Source organism: Aethalodelphis obliquidens, unplaced genomic scaffold, assembly GCF_003676395.1.
Source record: "Aethalodelphis obliquidens isolate GAN/ISIS:26980383/991018 unplaced genomic scaffold, ASM367639v1 scaffold1, whole genome shotgun sequence".
NCBI classification, from domain to species: domain Eukaryota; kingdom Metazoa; phylum Chordata; class Mammalia; order Artiodactyla; family Delphinidae; genus Aethalodelphis; species Aethalodelphis obliquidens.
Genome location: NW_020837945.1, coordinates 11,940,592 through 11,949,319, shown reverse-complemented (window position 1 = coordinate 11,949,319; position 8,728 = coordinate 11,940,592).

Genomic DNA, 8,728 nt, shown 5'->3' with positions numbered 1-8,728 from the left:
GGAAGGAGGGAAGGATGAAAGGAAGGAAGGAGGGAAGGAAGGAGGGAAGGAAGGAAGGAGTGAAGGAGGGAAGGAAGGAGGGAAGGAGGGAAGGAGGGAAGGAAGGAAGGAGGGAAGGAAGGGAGGGAGGGAAGGAAGGAGGGAGGGAAGGAGGGAAGGAGGAAAGGAGGGAAGGAGGGAAGGAAGGAGGGAAGGAGGGAAGGAGGGAAGGAAGGGAGGGAGGGAGGGGAAGAAGAGAGGAGGCCTTATTAATATTCAAATTTTAAATCATAATTATGCTTTGTTTCAGACTCATTAATTAAATGATGATCTTAAACTGGTCAACAGGACCCAGTCAGAAAAAAATACTCTGCTTAATTAAACTTGTCTCCCAAAGTAAAATGAAATAGATTAGACTTGTTTTTCGCTCCTCGGGTCTTAGGAGGAAACAGGGCATCGAGAAGCAAGCAGCGCCTGGACTCGGTCGAGGCCAGTGAAGCACTTCCTTGGATACAGAATTTAAGGGGGCACCAAAGACTCAGTTATCACAATAAAATTTTAATGTGATATTTTTTAAAAAATCAAAATTGATGCAAAAATCCATGAACAAAATATCAAAAGTTTAAATACAGACAGGACCAGCGTCACTGATTTTTCCCCAGCCTCCAGCACAGCAATGGAGGCAAGGCTCCACCTGCCCCTCCCAGTTTGGAAGGGCCGTTCCCATGTCACTCATGAGGCCATAGCCTGGACCAGGCCAGGGAGGCCAGGGGGAAGCACTTCAAATGCTGAAGGTAGCTCTCTGACCACTGATTCCAGGGTCATAACAGGGGCGTAAGGGGCAGCCCTGGGCGACCTGGCTGGCATCAGAACGTTCCCTTCCCAGTTCCCCTCTCCCTAGCTCTGTTACCTTGCACAGCTTTATACGGAAACTCTTTAAGCCTTGATATCCTCATCTGTGAAATAGGACTGATAATGGTGTTTGCCTCTCAGGATTAAATGACACCTGTGAGCAGAGCGCCTGGAACCATCACGACTGTAGACAAGCCCAGGAGCCCATGTCTCCCTCCCCTTGGGAGCACAGGCCGTGCAGCAGCAGGGCTGCTCGCAGAGGGAACAATTCCTGTTCCCTTCAGCTGTTTGTGCAGAGGCAGGTGTGGCTGCCCCTCCTGAGGAATGCAGGATGGAGGACACAAGTATGCCTGGAGTTGTTTGTGTTTCCAAGGAACCTCGAAATGATAGTAGTAGTAATATCGCAGTAATATCGCAAAAGTGGTCCACGCTGTTACTGCGCATCTCACGAGGCATGTTATTTAGCAACAAGCCTGTGCTAAGGGCTTGGGGTAGACAAAAGAGTTCAGAGGAGGGAATCCAGCCCAACAAGAGGGAGGGCAGGTCTTGGGGCTGGAGTGAGCTGCACCCTGTTCTCGGCCCTGCTGAGCACAACTTCCGGCCTCAAAGTCTGAAGCCCTGGGAGATGAGGGAGCTCCCTCTGCCAGGCCCAGGGCTTCATCCTCTCACCTCACCAGGTGGTGGTGTCACCTGGGGCTGGAAGCCTGGTGACTTCATGCAGGGAGCCTGGGGTCACCATATCAGGGCACACTTGACAATTAAACATAAGGAGGCTGGGAACACGGTCCCATGTCACCCAAGGCCCAGCTGGGTAAAGTAAAGGGCTTTGTTTTCTGAGCAATGGCTGATCCTCGCACACTCCTGCCTCTCACACCAAAATCTTAACCCTGGGGAGATGGTTCACCAAGGCAAGGAATAGAGAGCCCACCTCTCCCGCTGTCTTTGCTGTTGTCTGAAAGTTTTCAGAATGTCGTCAATATTATACATGTCAGATTTTTAAATTCAATCTATTCATTTGAAAAATGCTTGCTGTGGCTTTTATAAAGAGGGGTGCCTCATTTAAGTGCATGCAGGAAAAATCAATTACACTCAGTAGCCTCGTCGACTGGAACGATCTCCCCTCCAAAGGAAAAACTCTAAACGTTTACGCCCATTTTTAAATTAAAAAAAAAAAAAAAAAAAAAACAGAATTGGAAAAGACCCCTCCCCCTTAGGAGAATTTGTTAAATACTTGGTCATTCAAATGACCTTCCCTGATTCAGCAACTAAAACAGTGTGTTACAAAGCCTTTGAAACAAGATTTGCAGACGCTGGGTCCTGGTCAAGCTGCCCTACCCAGCCTTATAAAGGGCCTGCATAGATCAGGGATGCCAGGATGACTATTTCACTATTTCTACTTTGGAACTGTTGTGAGAGAAACAGAGAGGGAGACTTTGGAACCGGCTTCTACGGCAAGTTCTGAAAGAGAGACCTTTATTACTTAGAAATACTCATTGTAAATAAATTAGACCATTTCAAAAAGAAGACAGAAGAAAATAGAAATTGTCTATTATCTCCCTGCTCTGAGAAAACCGCTGCTAACAGTCCCCCGGGATAGATTGTTACAAATTTTCTTCTCTGCACACACAGTCAAACATACGAAACAGATCAGAGTTAAACTGGACACTGTCTTGTAACCTGCTTTATTCCTTTAACAGTAGATTGTGGACAGCTTTCTATGCCAAAAAATATGTCACCATTTAACCTGGATTCTACTGTATGCTGTCCTGTGATTGATTGAAGTAACTCCCTATAAATGGACATTTCATTCTCCCCCTCAATATTTTACTACTGTAAGTCACACAGTAGTGAACACTGTGTACATACATCTGTGTGCCCTGTCTCAGTTTATCCTAGGATAAATTTCTAGAGGTGAAGTAACCACATTGAAAGTTATCACATTGGTCAGGCTTTGACTACATTTGGAAAATAGGTCCCTCCAAGAAGGTAGGACCAATTTACTCCCCCACCCGCAGGTCCTGAGAACGTGTGTCCTCATAGCCTTGACTGCGTTGGGTACTTTTATTTCGAAATATGTCCATGTGTCTCTTTGTATTTGATATCTTTTTATGATTATAGAAGAAATACAAGATCACGATAACATTTCAAACATTATCAATTGATATAAAGTAAAAAATAAAACTCCAGCCTAAAGCCTTCTATTATAACCCCATGCCCTCAGATGACCTGATCATATTTTTTCCAAAAATTTTTTTCCATACCTATACAGAAAAAAAAAATTTTTTTCTTTCTTACAAAAATGGTTTATTATTCATATTGTTTTGCAACTGGCTTTTCTCTTTTTGTGTTTCTGTATATACTGTGGCTTCCTTTCCACGTCAGTTATCAATAATTTAAATAAATACAGGTCTCATTTTCAATGGTTGGCGAGTGTTCCACAGAAAGGACATGCTATAACTCACTGCTCCAGTCCTCAGGGATGCACACTTCAGTTGTTTTCAATATCTGAATGAACATCTTTGCTCATAGATCTCTGCATGTGTATAGGACCTTCCTAAGATTATTCTTAGAAAAACACTCATGCCAGAGGGTTTGCACATTTAAAGTGTCAATAGCTGTTTATCAAATTACCCCTCCAAAGTTAACACTCCTGTCAACAATATATGAGAGCGTCTGTTTCCGTGAGATAAACAGGGTCTAGACCTTCCCTTGGCAGGTGTATATTGTAGATATATTTTGGAGTGAGGGGAGAACCAGTCTGGAAAGGCTGTAAGAATCCTTTGATATCTTTGCTCACACGAGGGACCTCAGCTGTCCTGTCTCCTCACCCCCTCCTATCTCAGTTCATGCATGCATAAATTTTCAAAGTTATGTCGATATTGTCTGCAATATTTATAATTGGTGCATAAGAAAGATCTGTATGAATTGACCCACTTTCTATCCAAATCAACCAATTCAGATGGCAAATACATAACTCACTTTTATGCAACCTTGGGATTTCTGATTTTCCACATCTGTAAGAGAAGAACACAGTCCGTTCCTTGCAAGCCACCACTGGGAGATGGTTTGAAGACCGTGGCCATTCTTGAACTGCTCTAAGCCTGCATTGTTCAATATGGCAGCCAGTGGACACATACAGCTATTGAGCACTTGAAATGCGTCTAGCCTGAACTGAGATGTGCTGTAAGTATAAAATACATGCTGGATTTGAAGACTTAGTATGAAGAAAAGAATGTAAACTATCTCCTTCACAATTTTTGTATCGATTACATGCTGAAAGGATAATATTCTGGACACACTGGCTAAATAAAATATACTGTTAAAATTAATTTCACCTCTTTCTTTTCTTTTCAAGTGGTGACTAGAAAGTTTCCAATGACATATATCTATATGTGTAAAGGAGAAAATGAAAAATATAAGATTAAGTTTGGGTATTCAAAAATGTAAAAAGTACCAGGTTAGGTCTGGGCATTAAAAGACAGTGTTTAGGGCTTCCCAGGTGGCGCAGTGGTTGAGAATGTGCCTGCCAATGCAGGGGACACGGGTTTGAGCCCTGGTCTGGGAAGATCCCACATGCCGTGGAGCAACTGGGCCCGTGAGCCACAACTACTGAGCCTGCGCGTCTGGAGCCTGTGCTCCGCAACAAGAGAAGCCGCGGTAGTGAGAGGCCCGCGCACCGCGATGAAGAGTGGCCCCCACTCGCCGCGACTGGAGAAAGCCCTCGCACAGAAACGAAGACCTGACACAGCCAAAAATAAATAAATTAATTAATTAAAAAAAAAAAAGACAGTGTTTAGTCTGAATTCAAGGAGACACTTGGAAACTAAAATGAATAAGGGCAAGTGATAGGCTTGTGAGGTCCTCCTTTTTTTTCTGTTTTGCCAGCCTTGCATCTCTTCCTTTCAAATAAATAAATAAATACATCTGTGGCTCGAATTATATTTCTCTTGGATGGCACTGCTCTAAGCTGTCTTTACACCTGCAGAAATATACCCAGACTTTGTGTGCGGTCTCTTTCTCTCTCCTTCCTTCCTTCAACTCGGTTCAATCCTCTAATTTGCAGAAATCACTGATTATTTTCCCAGGATAGTTGACCTCCGTCACTTTGGCTATCTGGTATATGAACTGACTCTCTGAAGGAAAAACAAAGCCCTGATCTGTAACGTTTGCTCATTCCCTCGGTGTCAATACTCCCATCTTCCATGGCCAGCTCCAAGCTGCTGATGTGATGCCCCGGAACGTGGAGCTGGGAAGAGAGGCAGCGTACCCGGGTTCTGGTGAGAGGGTACAGCCAGAGCCAGCGCACCAGTGCTTCTGAATCCTCTTCCTGTTGAGGCTGAGTCCCCAGCCACATGGAAGGTAGGACCCCCACTGCCACTCAGGAAGCCAAAGGTCGCGTACATTCCCTCCCCCCAATCCTGGGCACCCAGAGCTTGGGCTCACGATCTAAGTGAGGCCAATCTGATCCCCCTGCACAAGACGCTGAATGTGGAGGCTGAGACAGGCGGGGGGTTTGTTCCACACCACATATTCAGTGGTGTGGAAGCTGGAAGGGTAAATGCTGTCTGGGCCAGAGTCCGGTGGGGGGAATCCAGCTGGGGCAGCAGCAAGTGTCCGACAACAATGGTGACAGCAGCGGCATCCGGAGCGGACTGTTCCTGTGGCAGGACCTTGCTTGTCCCAGTTACCCTTGAACCCATCTTCTCAGCCTCCTCATTGATGCAATAAGCCAGCCAATCTCCCTCCATTAATTCCTTATCTGCTAGGTTAACCAGAGTCAAGAATGCAGACTAGCTATTTACCTATAACAATCCGGTGATGTGATATAACAGGTGCTCTGGCTGAAATACAGGGCAGATAGGAGACTGGCTGCCACCAGGTAAGAGAGTAGTTCTAAAAGAGGGGCACTCACCTGAATCATCCGCGGACCTTTGAAAACAGCCATGTCCAGAATTGAAAGCAGGAACTTGAACAGATATGTGTACACTTATGCTCATAGCAGCACTGTTAACAACAGCCAAAAGGTGGAAGCCGCCCAAGTGTCCATCCGTGGATGACTGGATAAACAAAATGTGGTCTATATATTTACACACACACACACACACACACACACACACATACACACACACAATGAAATAGTATTCAGCCATAAAAAGGAAGGAAATTCTGATACATACAACTTGGATGAATCTTAAAAACATTATACTTAGTGAAAGAAGCCAGGCACAATATTGTACAATTTCACTCACATGAGGTACCTAGATTTAGTCAAATTCATAGAGACAGAAAGCAGAATGGTAGTTGTTAGCAGCTGGGGGTGCTAGGAATGGGGAGTTGTCGTTTAGTGGATACAGAATTTCAGTTTGGGAACATGAAAAAGTGAAGATGGATGGTGGTGATGACTGCACACCACCATGAATGTACTTAAAGCCACTGACCTGTACACTTAAAAGTGGTTAAAATAGGAATTTTTTTTTTTTTTTTGCGGTACACGGGCCTCTCACTGTTGTGGCCTCTCCCGTTGAGGAGCACAGGCTCTGGACGCACAGGCTCAGCGGCCATGGCTCACGGGCCCAGCTGCTCCGCGGCATGTGGGATCTTCCCGGACCGGGGCATGAACCCGTGTCCCCTGCATCGGCAGGTGGACTCTCAACCACTGCGCCACCAGGAAAGCCCCCAGGGATGGTTTCTTTAGGGAAGCAGATATTATTTATATCATAAAAGCAGACTAGATCACGGAATGTCACTTCAATGATATAAACAGGCTCATGATAGATTCAAAATAAGCTTCCAGCTCAGCAGAAGTGAAATCTTCTCTCCGTGTGTTCTTTAGACCGTGTTGGGGTGAAATATGTGGGTAACACACATGCCTACGTGGTAGTTTCTCCATCTTTCGTTGGAAGCTTGGGAAACCCTCAGAAAGGCAAATATTCTGTCCAATGCGTGTGTTGCATTCTGTTGAGAGCTTTTCATCACCATTTATCAGGATGACGAGCCAAATCCCAGCAGGATAGAGTCCCCAAAACACAGGAATTCCCACCTCCTTGGCCCACTCCTCCCCTATTCCTCTCTCTCCTTCAGGTCCCATCCTGGCCGACTCCACCTGTAATTCACTCCCTCCCTCACACCCGCCCCCACTTTGGGTTCTTCCTCATCCACCACTCCCTTTCCACCCTCCTGTCCCTGTTCTCCTCCATCCGCCACAATCCTACAAGCCCTTCAAGGCTTGGCTCCAATGCTGCTTCCCCCTTTATGCTACCTTCTATTACCCAGCACCCTCTCCCTCCTTTGCAATTCCTCCTCTACAGGGATCAGATCTAGCTCCACCTTCTCCCCTCCAACATGAGGCAAACAGGGCAAACCCTGGATGCACGTGGGAGGAAGAAAGAGGGGAAGGGGGACAGGGGCAGGAGGAGAAAAAGAAGAAGGGAAGCTCTTAGAGTCAGGGGCTGACATGCAATCCTAATCGAACTCTCTGATCACCTGTTCAAAGAGAAACCAAAATTGCTCCAGAAATTAAACGATTTCCCAGCTTTCTAAGGAATTTCTATCAGGGAATTTGAGTGTTGAACACAATACTGATAGCTTCTCTGGCCACCAATTTTATGCTCTGAAATAAAGAAATGATCGTGGAATGTTGCTTAGGAATCCCCAGGGTTACAAAATGCAGAAGAAATGAGAGGGCATTGATGTTTCCAACACATGAAGGGCCAGTTCCACAGGTCACGTGGGTACCCAAGGTAGTTCTCTTCTCCATACTTTATGACTTTATCGTTCATCTTTCTGTTTTCCTGGCCGCTGTTTTCATTTACTCCTGTTAAGACATTCACTGTTTGGTTTCTTCCTTCCAGAAATTAGAGGTAATAGCTAGAAATATCGGGGACTTTGCAGCATTCAGTGAATTTAAAATCAGCTCCAAATATAGAGGGTGGTGGATGTAAGATGTGTGTTTTATCAAACTGATAAATTTTATTTTTAATTGACATTATGTTAGGACAAGTCTCTGGGAGGCTGAGATATTTTTAGCTTCTTGTATTTTCCTACTTTTTTTTTTTTTTTTTTTTGTGCTACGCGGGCCTCTCACTGTTGTGGCCTCTCCTGTTGCAGAGCACAGGCTCCGGATGCGCAGGCTCAGCGGCCACGGGCCCAGCCGCTCCGCGGCATGTGGGATCTTCCCGGACCGGGGCACGAACCCATGTCCCCTGCATCGGCAGGCGGACCCTCAACCACTGCGCCACCAGGGAAGCCCTCCTACATAATTTTTTTTAAAAGTCTTCTTTCATAACTGATAAAGGCTTTTGGAACCTTTTTTTAAAAATCATATATCTAATCCCATAGTTTATTTAGTGTAAAGTGAACTAAGAACTAAACAGCAACTCCCACTGAGTAAGAGAACAGTACCATCATCAGTTATAGATAATTCAGATAAATTCAACTGTAAGTTCACAGCAGCATCAAGCCCAAAACTCTACTGGAACTGAGAGCCCAGAAACACAGCGGTAATATCTGCAGTGTCACATCCCAGTTCTGCGTGAGAAAGAGAACAGTTTGGTGTTAGTTATAACTGCTTGTATCTCGTTTATGGTTTCGAACATGTTGGATACCTCACTATAGCAATAGGGGTTCTGATCCACCGAATGACAATTTGTGATGCCTCCTTTTTTTAATCCTCTTTGTTTTTATTTTGATCACCTTTCAGCCAAGTCCTGGGATGTTCCTTGTGTGCCAGTGTTCCAATTCAACACCCCACAGGTGTACACACCTAGCTCCTTGTGTGAGAGCCCCTGGGTATCTACATGGTTGACTAAACAGAAACTTCTAATCTGTGAATCACCAAAGCCATGATGAGAGCTTGGTCTTTTCTTCTGAGAATCACATTTCCACCATGGTTCCCCCT